Source organism: Acinonyx jubatus, chromosome X, assembly GCF_027475565.1.
Source record: "Acinonyx jubatus isolate Ajub_Pintada_27869175 chromosome X, VMU_Ajub_asm_v1.0, whole genome shotgun sequence".
NCBI classification, from domain to species: domain Eukaryota; kingdom Metazoa; phylum Chordata; class Mammalia; order Carnivora; family Felidae; genus Acinonyx; species Acinonyx jubatus.
The window spans coordinates 70,079,624-70,098,715 of NC_069389.1; positions in this window are offsets into that span (position 1 = coordinate 70,079,624).

The window sequence follows — 19,092 nt, forward strand, 5'->3', positions numbered from 1 at the left end:
TGCTCATGCTCTGTCTCTCTCTGTCTCAAAAATAAATAAACATTTTTTAAAAAATGCCGTAGACTCTAAGTCTAAAGTTCTCTTTTGGCCAGCAAAAGAGTGGGCGCAGGTTTAAAGTGAGAGGTGGCTAATGTCTGGGAAAAGACAAGGCCCCAAATAAGGGTCCTTGTCCCATTTTTATTAGGATCAGAAATATTACAAACATGGTTATGGACGTGCACAAAGGGACAATGAATCTGTGATCATTAACTTGTGGACGTGAGGGAAAGGGGGTCTTGAGGATATTTGTGGTTAGGGGTTTGGTTAACGCAAAACAAAATCCGGGTGCCGGGCAGTCTGGAGGAAGGTTGTTTACAGCAGACATGAGGAAGCACCTCTGTTTATCTTAGCTAGCCTAGGGGATGAGACAGGGGAAATAACCTCAGGGTTGACAAGGCACCTTTTCTTTTGTTAACCATCTCCACTCTGGGCTGCTTTGCCTGCAGCACAGCAGTCCATAGTCCCATTCACCAATTTACCTAACCTGGTCTTATTCCCCTGTGAAAGCAGATTTCTGCTACAGTACTAAATTTGGGGTGTTTTCACCCTAAATATCTAATCTTGTTCATTTCATATTCCTATGTATTGGGCATCTTTGTGTCATTTCTATTTCAGGCCTTTGCCTCTACCTCTCAGTTTTGGGGTGCCTTTGCACCTCCCTATTCCAGGCATTTTTGTGCCCTACTATTCTCGGGTGTCTTTGCAACCCTTATTCATGGAGTGCTAATCTGGTTTACTCAAACTCGGGTGTGAGCATTTTATGACTTTGTATTACTTTATGCTTTGTTAACCCATTGGTGTAAGTCTGGGAGATTCCTAAGCTTATCCCACACAAAAAGAAAGGTATTAGGGTAGTTAGCTATTATTGGGAAGGGTGGAAATAAGTTTATATATTAAATGCCTAGATGTTTATAATAATTCTGAAACACAGCTCTTTAATAGTTTATAGTCCCTTCTCTTGACTCACAATGTCCATGTGAGATTTTCCCCTTTTTCAACTTATCTCAGTTAAATTGTGATCTTTCTCTACAGTTTCTAGTTTTAAATTAACAATAACAGAACTGAGAACACAGACCTGGGACCCTGTTTTAAGTCATGATACATTAGAGAAATACAGGAAATAGGAATTTCAGGAAGGCAAATACACTGATTTAGCAATAGTAGGGCTGCCTAGAATATCTGGGCATATTTATTAAAATTATTAGAATTGACTTATGCCTCATCAACAACTTCCCTTACCTATTTAAATCAGAGAGATTTGGTAGCTAGTATGCACTACAATAAATGCAAATGCAGTTAAACTCAACTAATGAACTTTTTAGGCCATGTCATGAGAATTCATTATGTTATGATGGGAGGAATGTTTCTTCATCTTTGGATGACTTTTTTTTTTGGAAGAAAGCTAAGCCCATAATACATTAAATTTATGATAAAAAATATACAATAGGTAGCAATAAACATAGCAGGAACCCATTTGAGAGATGAATCTGAGAGCAGCGTGGGATGGATTGAACAGAGATGGTACAGGAAGAGAGACAGTTACCTGTCATAAAATAACATTAAAAAACATGTTTTCCTCTACATATTTCTAATTTAAAAGCAGTATTCCTTGTAGTTAGGGATGACACACTTGTTATCAGTTTTTACTGATGTTTAAAATCTTAGTGAATTATGAAAACATGAGTTATTCTCAGGATTTATCAATATGAAGAAAGGTTTAATATTTGGATTTAAGCCTCTACAAACATCAATAAAATCATTTGCCATAGAAAGTTTTATTTGAAATAAACCTTTCAACTGAAGATTTAGTCAACTTAATTCTTACACCTTTACTAATACAGGCAATCCTTGAATACTAAATGGCATAGCAAGGATCATCTTTTATTTATGAACTATGGCTCCAGCTTTCCCTCATCTCCTTTCCTACCACTCAAAGTTTCACTCCTTTTGTTACTTTAGATGTAGGCTGTTCTACCACTTTGACATGCTCCCACTGAACCCTCACTCACCCTCTGCCACCTAAACTTCCTTGTCCAGGCTAACCCCAAAGTCAGACCTTCTACAACATTCACAGTCCCATGAAACTCTTTGTCTCATCACTCAATAGACTGAAATGATGATGAAATAATTCCATATCTTGCTACTAAGGATACACTGGTTGTTATATCATTTGGGTCTATTATGGAAATCATAATGAGGCCATTTTTTCCCTGTGGACAATATTGTTAGATTTGATAAGTAGCTGGAAGTTTTAAAGCAGTGATGGTTCTATCTATAGATCAGCTGTTCCATTAGTTTAATTGTATTTCTTGTTGGTTTAAGAAGGTAAACATTACAAATGACAAAAGTGATATAAAAATGTAGTTTTTATTCTGAACAAAGAAATCAATGAAATTCTTGAACACATTCTAGTTGAAAATCAGAGGTTGCTTAGAAGTAATACCACATAATTAAACTTTAAAAGTGAAGAAGATAAGGTACATAAATTTCTCAATGACTAAAATTATTTTTTTGTTTAATAGTCACCATGCTGTACATTACATCCTAGAACTTACTTATCTTATAACTAGAAGGTTGCTTTTAATATAATTTTTAAATTAATATCCAAGGTTTATATATATGTAGTTATATATATAGTTATATATATAATATATATAGTTATATACCTATTATATATATATATATATATATATATATATATATGTAGCTATATATAACAATATATAGTTAACATATAGTGTAATAATGATTCCTGGAATAAAATTTAATGATTCATGATTCATCACTTACATATAACACCCAGTGCTCATCCCAAGTGCCCTCCTTAATGTCCATCGCCCATTTAGCTCATCCCTGCACCCAACACCCTGCCAGCAAAACTCAGTTTGTTCTTTGCATTTAAGAGTGTCTTATGGCTTGTCTATCTGTTTTTATTTTATTTTTGCTTCCTTTCCCCTATGTTCATCAGTTTGGTTTCTTAAATTTCATGTATGAGTGAAATCATGATAACTTTTTTCTTTGACTGACTTATTTCACTTACCATAATACACTCTAGTTCCACCCACATTGCTGCAAATGGTAAGAATTCATTCTTTTTTTTAAAATTAACTTTATTTTTTATTTTTTTTAAATTTACATCCAAATTAGTTAGCATATAGTGCAACAGTGATTTCAGGAGTAGATTCCTTGGCCCCTTACCCATTTAGCCCGTCCACCCTCCCACAACCCCTCCAGAAACCCTCTGTTTGTTCTCCATATTTATGAGCCTCTTCTGTGTTGTCCCCCTCCCTGCTTTTATATTATTTTTGTTTCCCTTCCCTTATGTTCATCTGTTTTATCTCTTAAAGTCCTAATATGAGTGAAGTCATATGATTTTTTGTCTTTCTCTGACTAATTTCACTTAGCATAATACCCTCCAGTTCCATCCACGTAGTTGCAAATGGCAAGATTTATTCTTTTTGATTGCCGAGTAATACTCCATTGTGTGTATATGTGTGTGTGTGTGTGTGTGTATATATATATATATATATATATATATATATATATATCTCACATCTTCTTTATCCATTCATCCATCGATGGACATTTGGGCCCTTTCCATACTTTGGCTTTTGTTTATAGTGCTGCTATAAACATGGGGGTGCATGTGTCCCTTAGAAACAGCACACCTGTTTCCTGTGGATAAATGCCTAGTAGTGCAATTGCTGGGTCGTAGGGTAGTTTTATTTTTAGTTTTTTGAGGAACCTCCATACTGTTTTCCAGAATGGCTCACCACCTTGCATCCCCACCAACAATGCAAAAGAGATCCTCTTTTTTCCGCATCCTTGCCAACATCTGTTGTTGCCTGAGTTAGCCATTCTGACAGGTGTAGGGTCGTATCTCATTGTGGTTTTGATTTGTATTTCCCTGATGATGAGTGATGTGGAGCATTTTTTCATGTGTCAGTTGGCCATCTGGATGTCTTCTTTAGAGAAGTGTCTATTCATGTCTTTTGGCCATTTCTTCACTGGATTATTTTTTTGGGGGGTGTTGAGTTTGATAAGTTCTTTATAGATTTTGGGTACTAACCCTTTATCTGATATGTCATTTGCAAATATCTTCTCCCATTCCATTGGGTGCCTTTTAGTTTTGTTGATTGTTTCTGCTGCTTCGCTGTGCAGAAGCTTTTTATTTTGATGAGGTCCCAGTAGTTCATTTTGCTTTTGTTTCCCTTGCCTCTGGAGACGTGTTGAGTAAGAAGTTGCTGCAGCCGAGATCAAAGAGGTTTTTGCCAGCTTTCACCTCGAGGATTTTTATGGCTTCCTGTCTTACATTGGTCTTGCATCCATTTTGAGTTTACTTTTGTGTATGGTGTAAGAAAGTGGTCCAGGTTCATTCTTCTGCATGTCGCTGTCCAGTTTTCCCAGCACCACTTGCTGAAGAGAGTATCTTTATTCCATTGGATATTCTTTCCTGCTTTGTCAAAGATTAGTTGGCCATACGTTTGGGGGTCCATTTCTGGGTTCTCTATTCTGTTCCATTGATCTGAGTGTCTGTTTTTGTGCCAGTAGCATACTGTCTTGAGGATTACAGCTTTGTAGTATTGCTTGAAGCCTGGGATTGTGATGCCTCCTGCTTTGGTTTTCCTTTTCAAGATTGCTTTGGATATTCTGGGTCTTTTCTGGTTCCATACAAATTTTAGGATTATTTGTTCTAGTTCTGCGAAGAAGGCTGGTGTTATTTTGATAAGGACCGCATTGAATATGTAGTTTATTTTGGGTAGTATTGACATTTTAACAATATTTGTTCTTCCTATCCAGGACCATGGAAGCTTTTTCCATTTTTTGGTGATTTCCTAAATTTCTTTCATAAGCTTACTATAGGTTTCAGAGTATAGATTTTTCACTTCTTTGGTCAGATTTATTCCTAGGTATTTTATGTTTTTTTGTGCAACTGTAAATGGGATCGATTCATTGATTTCTTTCTGTTGCTTCGTTGTTGGTTTATAGGCATGCAACCGATTTCTGTGCATTGATTTTATATCCTGCAACTTTGCTTAATTCATGAATTCTAGCAGTATTTTGGTGGAATCTTTTGGGTGTTCCATATAAAGTATCATGTCATCTGTGAAGAGTGAAAGTTTGACCTCCTCCTGGATGATTTGGATGTCTTTTATTTCTTTGTGTTGTCTGATTACAGAGGCTAACACTGCCAATACTATGTTAAATAACAGTGCTGAGAGTGGACATCCCTGTCTTGTTCCTGACCTGAGGAGGAAAGCTCTCAGTTTTTCCCCACTGAGGATGATATTAGTGTTGGGTCGTTCATATATGGCTTTTATGATCTCGAGATATGCTCCTTCTATCCTTACTTTCTTGAGGATATTTATCAAGAAAGGATGCTGTATTTTGTCAAATGCCTTCTCTGCATCTATTGAGAGGATCATATGGTTCTTGTCCTTTCTTTTATTGATGTGATGAATCACATTAATTGTTATATTGAATGAGCCCTGCATCCCAGGTATAAATCCCACTTGGTCATGGTGAATATTTTTTTAATGTATTTTTGGAGCTGGTTGGCTATTATCTTGTTGAGAATTTTTGCATCCATGTTCATCAGGGAAATTGGTCTATATTCTGCTTTTTAATGGGGTGTCTGGTTTTGGAATGAAGGTAATCCTGGCTTCATAGAAAGAGTTTGGATGTTTTCCTTCCATTTCTGTTTTCTGGAACAGGTTCAAGAGAATAGGTGTTAACTGTTCCTTAAATGTTTGGTAGAATTCCCCTGGAAAGCCATCTGGCCCTGGACTCTTGTTTTTTGACAGATTTTTTTATTACTAGTTGGATTTCCTTACTGGATATGAGTCTGTTCCAATTTTTCTATTTCTTCCTGTTTCAGTTTTGGTAGTGTAAATCTTTCTAGGAATTTGTCCATTTCTTCCAGATTGACCATTTTATTGGCATATAATTGCTTATAATATTCTCTTATTATTGTTTTTTTTCTGCTATGTTGGTTGTGATCTCTCCTCCTTCATTCTTGATTTTGTTTATTTGGGTCCTTTCCTTTTTCTTTTTGATCAGACTGGCTAGTGGTTCATCAACTGTGTGAATTCTTTCAAAGAACCAACTTCTGGTTTCATTGATCCATTCTACTGTTTTTTGGTTTTGATAGCATTAATTTCTACTCTAATCTTTATTATTTCCTGTCTTCTTCTGGTTTGGGGTTTTATTTGCTGTTCTTATTCCAGCTCCTTAAGGCGTAAGGTTCGTTTGTGTATCTGAGATATTTCTTCCTTCTTTTGAAAGGCATGGATTGCTATATACTTTCCTCTTATGACCACCTTTGCTGTGTCCCAGAGGTTTCAGGTTGTGGTGTTATCATTTTAATTGAATTTAATACACTTTTAAATACCTCTTTAACTGCTTGGTTAGCCCATTCATTATTTAGTAGGATGTTCTTCAGTCTCCAAGTATTTACATTTCCCAATTTTTTCTTGTGGTTGATTTCAAGATTCATCGCATTGTGTTCTGAAAATACACACGGTATGATCTTGGTCTTTTTGTACTTACTTAGGGCTGATTTGTGTCCCAGTGTATGGTCTATTCTGGAGAATTTTCTATGTGCACTGGAGAAGAATGTATGTTCTGCTGCTTTAGGATGAAATGTTCTGAATATATCTATTAAGTCCATCTGGTCCAGTGTGTCATTCAAAGCCATTGTTTCCTTGTTGGTTTTTTGATTAGGTGATCTGCCCATTGTTGTCAGTGGGGTCTTGAAGTCTCCTACTATTATGGTATTACTATTGATTAGTTTCTTTATGTTTGTGACTAATTGATTTATATATTTGGGTGCTTCACATTTGGCACATAAATGTTTACAATTGTTAGGTCCTCTTGATTGGTGGATAGATCCCTTGATTATGATATAATGCCCTTCTTCATCTCTTAATACAGTATTTATTTTAAAGTCTAGATTGTCTGATATAAATATGGTTACTCCGACTTTCTTTTGTTGACCATTAGCATGATAGATGGTTCTCCATCCCCTTATTTTCAATCTGAAGGTATCTTTAGGTCTAAAGTGGGTCTCTTATAAACCACATATAGATGGATCTTGTTTTCATATCCATTCTGTTACCCTATGTCTTTTGGTTGGAGCATTGAGTCCATTGACATTTAGAGTGAGTACAGAAAGATATGAATTCATTGCCATTATGATGCTTGTAGAGTTGGAGTTTCTGGTGGTGTTCTCTGGTCCTTTGACATCTTTGTTGCTTTTGAGATATATATATATATATATATATATATATATATATATATATATATATCGTTTGAGAATTTAAAAAATTCAGTACACTTCCCTAGAGAGTTATTTTTAAATACGGTGTGAATATTGTAGTTATGTTGTAATCCATTATTATCATACAGGAACAAGATTGATATGGTGGTATGGTGTGAGGGAGAGGAAGAATTATATACTCCTATGACTGGGTCTCAGTAATTTAAGGAGCATGTGTCTCTGGACTGACTTTCACAAGTGCCTCTTAGATTTTTTCTCTTAGATGAGCAGAACAACCAGAGGGAACTGAAGTTGGGTATTTCCTTTCCCCCAGGTTAGTCTCTGGTAAAATAATAATAATAATAATAATAATAATGTGGGTTAGTCTTTCATGCATGGTTTCTTCTGAGAATGTGCCATGGTTAAGGAGAACAGAATGCTCTAGGTGTTTTTCAAAATGGTTACATTTTCCCTTCTTGTGCCAGGAGGATCAGAGGATTTTTCTCCAACCTTCATCCTGTGGATTTGTTTGGGTTCCTGGAAATAAAACATAAAGTTTTTGGAGCCCCACCAAAAGTGGACTTGCCAAGTTTTTAATTCTTAAGTTAGTCCACCCTGAGCCTCCAGCAATTCATCAATGAGAGTTTAAGTTCTAACTAGTCCTAGCTTCAGTGGTGGATTCTTAGTATCAATTTCTCAAATTTTCCTGGCAATTGTTTGCCCTCTGACCTCAATTTCCTGATGAATATAAGAGTTGCTGATTTTCAGTTCACCTTCTTGTTGTGAAGATAATAGTGATAACTTATAAGCTCTTGACACATCAGAATCTCCTTGTACATAATATTTTAAAACTGTTTATTCAAATAACAATATATAGCATCATTTTTTACAGTGCAGCATGCTTTTTTTTAAAAAAATAACATTTATGTATTTTCAAGAGACAGAAACAGGGTGAGAGTGGGGGAGGAGCAGAGAGAGAGGGAGACACAGAATCTGAAGCAGGCTCCAGGCTCTGAGCTGTCAGCACAGAGCCTGACGCAGGGCTCAAACCCACCAACCATGAAATCATGACCTGAACTGAAGTCGGATGCTTAACCAATTGAGCCACCCAGGCACTCTGCAACATGTTTTTTTTTAATGACTTCATTGTATTGCACAGTTCAGAGGTACAATAATTTAAAGTACCTCATATGTTAGACAGTCAGGTTGCATAAAATAATATCATGTTGAGCAGGATTGCAGAATAGAAAGTCCCCTGCTGATATGTCCCCACAACAGTAATTTGGCATCCATTTATGGTAAAAAGTGCCTTTGTGGGAGCTTTGGGATCCATGTAGGAAATTATAAAACAATGATCTAGCCCCAAACCAAGCAAGGCAATTTTAGAAAGCAGGCTCATGCCCAGGTCACAGGATCTTTGATTGTGATATAGGCTAAAGACCAAGAAGCCCTGTGTACTTAGCTGGAGCCCCATTTGACCTTGGTCCTGCCACCAACTCATTCTGCCATGGGACCTAAGACACAGACCAGCTGGATTTGGATTTGGCTGTGGACACTGAAGTAGCTTGTGGCTTGGCTTCAGCTTCATTCAGCTGTGGTCTGGGAGCAGTCCTGCCCACACAAGCACTCAACAAGAGACGTGCTCATGCATGCCTCAGTTGGCAGGTCTGCTGACTGTGGCCTGATTGCAGATTCTGAAACAGACCTCTGACCTGGCTCTAGCCCATTTTGGTCACAGTCCAGGGAGAGTATCCCTTGTCCAGAAACTTGACAGAAAGCATGTATCTCTGTAACCCTGGAGAGAAGACTGAAGACTTCAGTCCTAGTTGCTGACACTGATATTTCCCTGTTATTTGGTTCCAGTCTTTCTCAGCTGTGGTCTGCGTCTAGTCCTATCCACCCAGGGATCTTGCCCAGTGACTTGGCGGGGTTGCTCCTAAGGACCTGATGAGAGCCACACCTACCTGGTAACATGCCTGCCCTCTGTGGACCTAACTTCCTTGAAGCAGACTTATGTCCAGCACTAACCCTACTGATAAAGGTCCTGGAAACAGTCCTATTCTTCCATGAATGAGGCAGGAGCCAAGCCCACCTAAGTTCCAAGTAACAGTTGCACAAAAGATGGACTCCACTACAGACATAGTGACAGCCATGTTACCTGACTCAAGCCCTACTTAACTGTGATCCTGGATGCAATCCCATAAGACCAGGAACCTGAGAGGAGGTCTTTACCTGCTGAAACCATTTTGTAAATATGGGAAGGGGTATTTGCACTTTTAAATGAACAAACACAGGATGCCTGGATGGCTCAGTCAGTTCAGTGTCTGACTTGATTTCAGCTCAGGTCATGATCTCATGGTACATGACATCAAGCCCTGTGTTGGGCTCTGCATTGTTGGCACAGAGCCTGTTTGGAATTGTCTCTCTTCCTCTCTCTGTGCCCCTCCCCCACTCCACTCCCTGCACAAATTCTCTTTCTCTCAAAATAAATAAATAAACATTAAAAAATGAACAAACACAAGGCTACATGGGCCAAGAAGATTCAAATATAACATCGCCAAAGAAAACTTTCAGTAATTGATTCCAAAGAAATAGAGATCTACAAATTGCTTGACAGGAAAATGAAAATAATTATCTGAACAAGATAAAAGAAAACACAGATAAACAACTAAATGAACTCAGAAAACCAATGGATGAACAAAGTAAGAAGTTTAATAAGGAAATGAAAACCATAAAAAAAGAACCAAATAGAAATACTGGACATGAGACTTTAATGACTGAGATTTAAAAATTCAATACATATCTTTAACAACATAATCAATCATTCAGAAGAGAGAAACAGTAATTCAAAGGAGGCTATTTTAAATTAAGCAGTTAGAGGAACAACAATAACAACAATAAAGAATGAAAAAGGGTGAAGAAGGCATCCTGGTTATGGGACATAACCAAAGGAATTAATATATTCTATGTGGGAGTCCCAGAAATATAAGATAGAAAGGGGCAGGAAGCTTATTTAAAAAAATAATAATAATGGCTGGAGGAGTTAAGATGGCAGAGAAGTAGAGGGACCTTGGGGTCTCCTGAATCCTCAAACACAGCTTTTTTGAGGTCAGATTATTTGGAACACCCAGGAAATAGATCTGCAGAGGGACAGAAGGATCTCCACAATTGGAAGGAGACAGCTTGGCAGATGCAAGGTGTGTGGATGTGAATTGCAGGAGAAAAAATGATGGAGCTGTAGAGGGGAGGGAACACTTTCTGTGGAAAGACAAAAGGAAGAGAAAGAAAGAGGGGTTGAGAAAGTGTGGCATCGAGTTAGTGCAAGAGGAGAACCTCTCTGGACCATGGACTGGGGAGTGAGAAGTACTGAGTATTCAGTTCTTTTTTGCAAACTACTTTTAGACCTCAAACTGACATTTTGGAAATGTGCAACTTTCTTGGGAGCAGAGCTGTGGTACACAATCCTGGGGAGGAGGGAGCTGGCCCTAGAGTTCAGACTGTGGTATAGTGATTTCTGGGGTGCACTGGGAAAGAACAGTTCCCTTCCTGGAGTACATTTGGAAGAGGATTTATTCTCTCCCCAAGGACAAAAGACTCTGCAGGTGTCAACCAAAAGCCTTTCATCAGCACGGTGGAGAGGTTCTACTCTGGAGGAAGGGAGAAGATCCGTGCCATTTCAGGACTTTTAAGACTTTGGATTTTGAATCCCAGCTGTGTGGGGGTGGGGGGGGAGGGTGGTGGTGGTGGTGGTGAAAGTTTTGGTACAGGGTGCGCTGACTTCCCTTGCTCTCTTGCTATTCTCTGAGAGCTGCCTGAACAGCAGGGTTGAAATCCAGTCAGGGCACAAGAGATTGGGGTGGTGCCATTTCCTCCCTAACACCAACATGGTGGAATTCAGAGAGGAACACAGCAACTCCCAGTGGAAGCAAGACCTGTTTACATGAAACCCTGCCCCTCCATGCCTGGAAACTACTTATTTACTAGGGTAAGACTTACCCTGAGCCAATGCAGCTGGCCTCTCCTTCAGACCAGCACAGTCACTACCATCCAGACACCAATAGACAACCATTTTTTTTTTCTTTTTTACCTCCTTATTCTTTTTTTTTGGAATAAGGCTCATTGTTTCTGATTTTTATTTTTTTGTCATTTCCTTTTATCTTTTTTTTTTCTTTTTGGAACCGGGCTTTAATACTCTTTTCTTTTTCCTTCTTTTCTCCATTCTTCTGCTTTTTTTTTCTTCTTTTCTTTTCCTTGGAATCATACTTATAGCTTTTTGATTATCTGTTTTTCTTGTTGTTGTCATTGTTTCTTACCCTTTCCGCCTTTTGTGGGATCAGGTTGTTTTCCCCCAGGGTTACTTTTTAACCCTTATCCCCCCTCTAGGGTTACTTCAACAAACAAATCAAAGCACATGTAGTTAAAGGTACAAACACTCTGCCACTGCAAAAAAGGAGGAGCTAGGCAAAGGACTAACCAAATGGAAAGAGCATCCCAAACGAAATAGTAGAGTGCACACAGCATAACCCCCCCCCCAAAAAAAAATGGTGTTCCAGGCCCTGGAAAGTGTATGACCCCTTTTTAATATAGTAATACTCGCAGGTGCAGGAAATGCAACAAGCTTTTAAAACATGCAAAAAAATTTGCCAAAATGACAAGATGGAGAAATTCTCCTCAAAAGAAAGGTCAAGAAGAAATCACAGTCAAGGACTAGCTCAAAAAAAGAGATAAACAATATATGCGAACAAGAATTTAGAGCAACAGTCATAAAACTAGCTGGTCTTGTAAAAAATGTATAGAAGACACCAGAGAAACCCTTGCTACAGAGATCAAAGATCTAAGAACTAGTCAGGATGAATTAAAAAATGCTCTAGCCAAGTTGCAAAATAAACTGGATATGGTGACAGGGTGGAAGAAGCAGAGGAGAGAGTCAGTGAAATAGAAGATCAATTTATGGAAAATAGTTAAGCTGAAAAAAAGGGAAAGGAATGCATAGATCATGAGGGGAGCCCTAGAGAACTAAGTGATCCCACTAAATGAAACAATATCGGTATCATAGGAGTCCCAGAAGAAGAGCGAGAAAAAGGGGCATAAGGTTATCTGAACAAATTATAGCTGAGAACTTTCCTAATCTGGGGAAATAAACAAGCATCCAAGTCCAAGAAACACAGAAAACTGCCTTAAAAATCAACAAAAACATATTAACACCATGACATATCATAGTGAAACTGGAAAAATACAAGAATAGAGAGAGAATTCTGAAAGCAGTTAGGGACAAAGGTCCTTAAGCTAAAAGGGTAGATATAAAATGTTAGTAGCAGACCTGTCCACTGAAACTTGGAAGGCCAGAAAGCATTTGGCAGGAAATATTGAACGTGAAGAATAGGAAAAATATGCAGCCAAGAATCTTTTATCCAGCAAGGCTGTTATACAGAATAGAAGGAAAGATAAAGACTTTGCCAGACAAACAAAAACTAAAGGAGTTTGTGACCATTAAACCAGCCCTACACAAAATTTTAAGGGGGACTCTCTGAGTGGAGGAACAGAAAAAAGATGAAAGCAGCAAAAACTACAAAGGACCAGAGAACATCACCAGAAACACAAAATTTACTGATAATACATTGGCACTAAATTAATATTTTTCAATAATACTTGGAATGTAAATGGACCAAATGCTACAATCAAAAGACATAAGGCATTGGAATGGATAAAAAACAATATACATCATTATACTGCATACAAGAAACTCATTTTAGATCTAAGGATCCCTACAGATTAAAAATGAGTGGATGTTAACTATCTATCATGCTAATGGAGGTCAAAAGAAAGCTGAAGTAGCCAAACTTACATCAGACAAAGTAGGTTTAAAAAAAAAAAGACTATAACAAGAGACGAAGAAGGTCATTATGTCAGAATTACAGGGTCTATTCATCAAAAATATGTAAGAATTATAAACATTCCCCCAATGTGGGAGCACCCAAATATATAAATCAATTAATAACAAACATAAATAAACTCATTGGTAATAATGTCATTATAGTAGGGGACTTCAACACCCCACTTACAGAAATGGTCATTATGTAAGAGGTTATCCAAGAGGGAACAATGTCTTTGAATGACACATTGGACCAGATGGACCTAACAGATATTCTCAGAATATTTCATCCTAAAGCATCAGAATACACATTCTTTATGAGTGCACATGGAACATTCTCCAGAGTGGATCACATACTGGGTCACAAATCAACCCTCAATAAGTACAAAAAGACCGAGATTATGCCATGGATATTTTTAGATCACAACACTATGAAACATGAAATCAACGACAAGAAAAAATTTGGAATGCCCTCAAAAACAAGGAGGTTAAAGAACATGCTACTAAAGAATGAATGGGTCAACCAGGAAATTAAAGAAGAAATAAAACATACATAGAATCAAATGAAAATGAAAATAAGATAGTCCAAACCCTTTGGGAAAAGGCAAATGCAATCCTAAGAGGAAAGTACATTCCAATTCAGGGCTATACCAAGAAGCAAGAAAGGTCCCAAATATACAAGATAACCTTACACTTATTGGAGTTAGAAAGGAGCAGAAAATTAAGCCCAAAGCCAGCAGAAGCGAAATAATAAAAACTAGAGCATAAATAAGTAATATAGAAACAAATAAAAACACCACGGTAGAACAGATCAATGAAACTACAAGCTGGGTTTTTAAAAGATGAAACAAAATTGATACGCCCCAGCCAGATTTATCAAAAAGAAAAGAGATAGTACCCAAATAGATAAAACGATGAATGAAAGAGGAGAGATCACAATCAGCACCACAGAAATACAATTATAACAGAATACTATGAAAAATTATGCCAATGGACTGGACTGTCTGGAAGAAATAGACAAATTCTTAGACATGCACACACTTCCAAAACTCAAGCAGAAAGAAATAGAAAATTTGAACAAGCCCATAACTAGCAAGGAAATTGAATCAGTTATCAAAAATCTAACAAAAAAGAGTCCTGGGCTAGGTAGCTTCCCAGAAGAATTCTAATAGTTAAAGAAGAGTTAATACCTATTCTTCTCAAACTGTTCCAAAAAATAAAAATTGAAGAAAAGCCTCCAAACTCATTCAATGAAGCATCATTACCTTGATTCCAAAACCAAAGATCTTACTAAAAAGGAGAATTACTACCCAATATCCCTGATTAAAATAGCTGCAAAAATTCTCAACAAGGTACGAGGATATTGAATTCAACTGTACATTAAAAGAATTATTCACAATGATCAAGGGGAATATATTCCTCAGATGCACACCTGGTTCAATATTTACAAATCAATCAATGTGATACACCCCATGAATAAAAGAAAAGATAAGAAGCATATGATCCTCTCAGTAGATGCAGGAAAATATTTGAGAAAATACAGCATTCATTCTTAATAAAAAACCTTCAAGAAAGTAGGGATATAAAAAACATACCTTAACATAGTAAAAGTCATATATGATAGGCTCACAGCTAATATAATCCACAAAGAAAAACAGAGCTTTCCCCCTAAGGTTGGGAACATGACAGGGATGTCCACTCTGAACACTTGTTCAACATAGTACTGGAAGTCCTAGGCTCAGACAACAAAAAGAAATAAATGGCCTACAAACAGGCAAAGAAGAAGTCAAACTTCCACTCTTTGCAGATGACATAATACTCTACATGTAAAACCTGGAAGACTCCACCAAAAGATCCTGCTAAAACTGATATGTGAATTCAGCAAAGTAGTAGGACATAAAATCAATGTACGGAATGTGCATTTCTTTAAAAAACAATTTTTTAATGTTTATGTATTTTTAAGAGACAGAGATAAACAGAGCACAAGCGGGGGAGGGACAGAGAGAGAAGGGGACACAGGATCCTAAGTAGGCTCCAGGCTCTGAGCTGTCAGCACAGAGCCTGACACAGGGCTTGAAGTCACAAAATGCAAGATCATTAACTGAGCTGAAGTCGGACGCTTAACCGACTGAGACACCCAGGTGCCTCATCTTGGTTGCATTTCTACACAGCAATAATGAAGCAGGGGAAAGAGAAATCAAGGAGTCCATCCCATTTACAATTGTACACCCACACAAAACATGATACCTAGGAATAAACCTAACCAAAGAAGTAATAGATTTGTACTCTGAAAACTGTAGAACGCTTATGAAATAAATTTAAAAAGACACAAAGAAATGGAAAAACATTCCATACTCATGGATTGGAAGAACAAATATCATTAAAATGCCTATACTTCCCAAAGCAATCTACATATTCAATCGAATCCCTAGCAAATTAGCACCAGCATTTTTCATAGAGGTAGAACAAACTATTCTAAAATTTGTATGGAACCAGAAAAGACCTTGAACAGCCAAAGTAATGTTGAAAAGGAAAATCAAAGTGGGAGGCATTGGAATTCTGGACTTCTATCTGTAATACAATGCTGTAATCTTCAAGACAGTATGGTACTGACACAAAAACAGACACATAGATCAATGGAACAGAATAGAAAATCCAGAAAAGGACCCACAGCTATATGGTCAACTAATCTTCAACAAAGCATGATAGAATATTCAATGGAAAATAACAGCCCTTCAACAAATGGTGTTGGGAATAGTGTATAGTGATATGCAGAAAAATGAAGTTGGACCACTTTCTTACACCATACACAAAAATATATTCAAAATGGATGAAAGACCTAAATATGACACGGGAAACCATTAAAATGCTAGAAGGGAACACAGTCAGCAACCTCACTGACCTCCGCCAGAGCAACTTCTTATTAGACATGTCACTGGAGGCAAGGAAAACAAAAGCAAACAGGAACTATTGGGAATTCAAGATAAAAAGCTTCTGCACAGTGAAAGGAGCAATCAACAAAACTCAAAGGCAACCAGTAGAATGGGAAAAGATATTTGCAAGTGACATATCAGAATAAGGGCTTGTATCCAAAATTTATAAAGATCCTTTCAAACTCAACACCTAAAAAAACAAATAATTCAGTTAATAAGTGGGCAGAAAACATAAATAGACACTTTTCCAAAGAAGACATCCAGATGGCTAAGAGGCACATGGAAAGAAGCCCAACTTCACTCATCATAAAGGAAATACAAATCAGATCAGAATAAGATATTACCTCACACCTTTCAGAATGGCTAAATTTAACAACTCAGGAAATTAGATGTTGCTATGTTGCAGAGAAAGTGGGATCCTCTTACACTGTTGGTGGAAATGTTAACTGTTTTCAAACAGCCATGTTTGAAAAAATTTGGAGTTTCCTCAAAAAGAAAAAAAAAATAGAACTACCTTATGACCCAGCAATTTTTCTACTGCGTATTTATCCAAAGGATACAAAAATACTGATTTGAATGCAAACTACACCCCAATGTTTATAGTAGCACCACTGACAATAGCCAAATTATGGATAAAGCCCCGATTTGGAATGACAGATCAATGGCTAAAGAAGATGTGGTATATTACTCAGCCATGAAAAAGAATGTAATCTTGCCATTTGCAATGACATGGATGGAACTATTGCATTATACTAAGCTAAATATGCTAATCAGAGAAAGACAAATAGTATATGATTTCATTCATACATGGAAATTAAGAAACAAAACAGATGAACATAGGGGAAAGAAAATAAATAAAATAATATAAAAAAAGGTTTTTAACTTTAGTCAACAAACTGAGCATTGCTGGGTGGGAGTTGTTGGTGGGGGGATGGACTAAATGGGTAATGGGAATTAAGGAGGGCACTTGTGATGAACAGTTGTATACATAAGTGATCAATCACTAAATTCTACTCCCTACTCCTGAAACCAATACTATACTATATGTTAAATACTTGAATTTGAATAATATCTTGTAAGAAAAAAAGAACAAGAAAAAATATATATGTGCACCCAACAATGGAGCACCTAAATACATGAGAAAATATTAACAGACAGATAAAGGGGAATTGATCATAACCCAATAATAGGGGACATTATCACTCCACATACAGTAAAACCTTGGTTTGTGAGCATAATTAATTTTGGTAACATGCTTATAATCCAAAGCACTTGTGTATCAAAGTGAATTTTCCCATAAGAAGTATTGGAATCTCAGATGATTCATTCCAAAACACAAAAATATTCTTATAAAAATGATTACAATACTGTATTATATATAATACTAAATAATAAAGAATATAAAGAAAATATATAGAAAAATAAACAAATTAACCTGTGCTTACCTTTGAAAATCTTTGTGGCTGGTGTGAGAGAGGCAAGAGAGAGGACTGTAATTCTGTAGGAAAACTTTCATTACCACTAACGGATATTGACTACAGTATAGTATTAACAAAATTTTGTCATGTACTGTATTTAATGTAACTGACAATAAAGCAGCAGAGGAAAAGGTCTGTATCTATAGCAGACTGACATACAATGAAGCAAAACATTCCTAAGCTTACTTTTGAATGGAAAAGCAAAGTACTGTCCATAGGTGCTTTGATGTGACAAAAAATACACTAGTGTCAGTTGTGGACACCTTCCAATGTAACGAAAAATCACTGATTTCTGCCAAACACTGAATCCTGAGACTAAGCATCCAAGCATGGAAGACAATCACCCACAATCCCAAAGCAAGAGAGAGAAGAACAATTGGCTTATTTATGACCATGTGACACTCGGCATCATATACTACTTATATTGCAAGACATCACTCCTTTATCAAGTTAAAATTTATTAGAAATGTTTGTTCATCTTGTGGAACACTCGAAGAACAAGTTACTCACAATCCAAGGTTTTACTGTATATTAATGGACAGGTTAGATGAACACAGAAATAATGAAACAATATCTTTGAATGAAACATTGGATCAGTTGGAAATGACAGACTTATACAGAATATTCCATCCAAAAATAACAGAACACACATGATTTTTATGTGTACATTGATCCTTCTCTAGAATATATCACATGTTGGCCACAAAACGTGACAGTTTTTAAGAGAATTAATACCTTTTCCCCTGAAACTATTGCAGAAAATAGAAGAAAAAGAAAAGTCTCCAAATACATTCTATGAAACAAGTCTTACCCTGATAGCAAAACCAGACATTACACACAAAAAAGAAAACTATAAGCCAATATCCCTGATGCACATAGATGCAAAAATCTTCAACAAAATATTAGCAAACTACATACAACAGTACTTAAAAATATCACTCACCACCACCAGGATGCAAATATCATTCAGTATTCGTAAATCAATCAACATCACACACCACATAAACAAAACAAAATATAGAAATTATGATTATCTCAATAGATGCATAAAAATTTTTGAAAAGACTCAACACATTTATCAAAAATCTCAAAAAATGGGGAACAAAACTCAACATAATAAACACCAAATATGAATAACACACAGATAGCATCATCCTCAATGGTGAAAAACTGAAAGCTTTCCATCTAAGGTCAGGAACAGGACAAGGATGTTCATTCTAAGCATGTGTATTCAACATAGCACTGTAAGTCCCAGCCACAGCAATAAGACAAGAAGAAGAAGGCATCCATATGGGTAAAGAAGAAGTTAAACTATCACTATTTGCAGAAGACATGACACTATATGAAGGAATCCTAAATATCCCATAAAAATTACTAGAAGTGAAAAAAAATTCAGAAAAGTGGCAGGATGCAAAATGAAAACCCAGAAATGGGTAGCTTTTCTAAAGACTAACAACAAAGTTGCAGAAATAGAAATATAAAAAAACAACAACATTTAAAACTACACCAAAA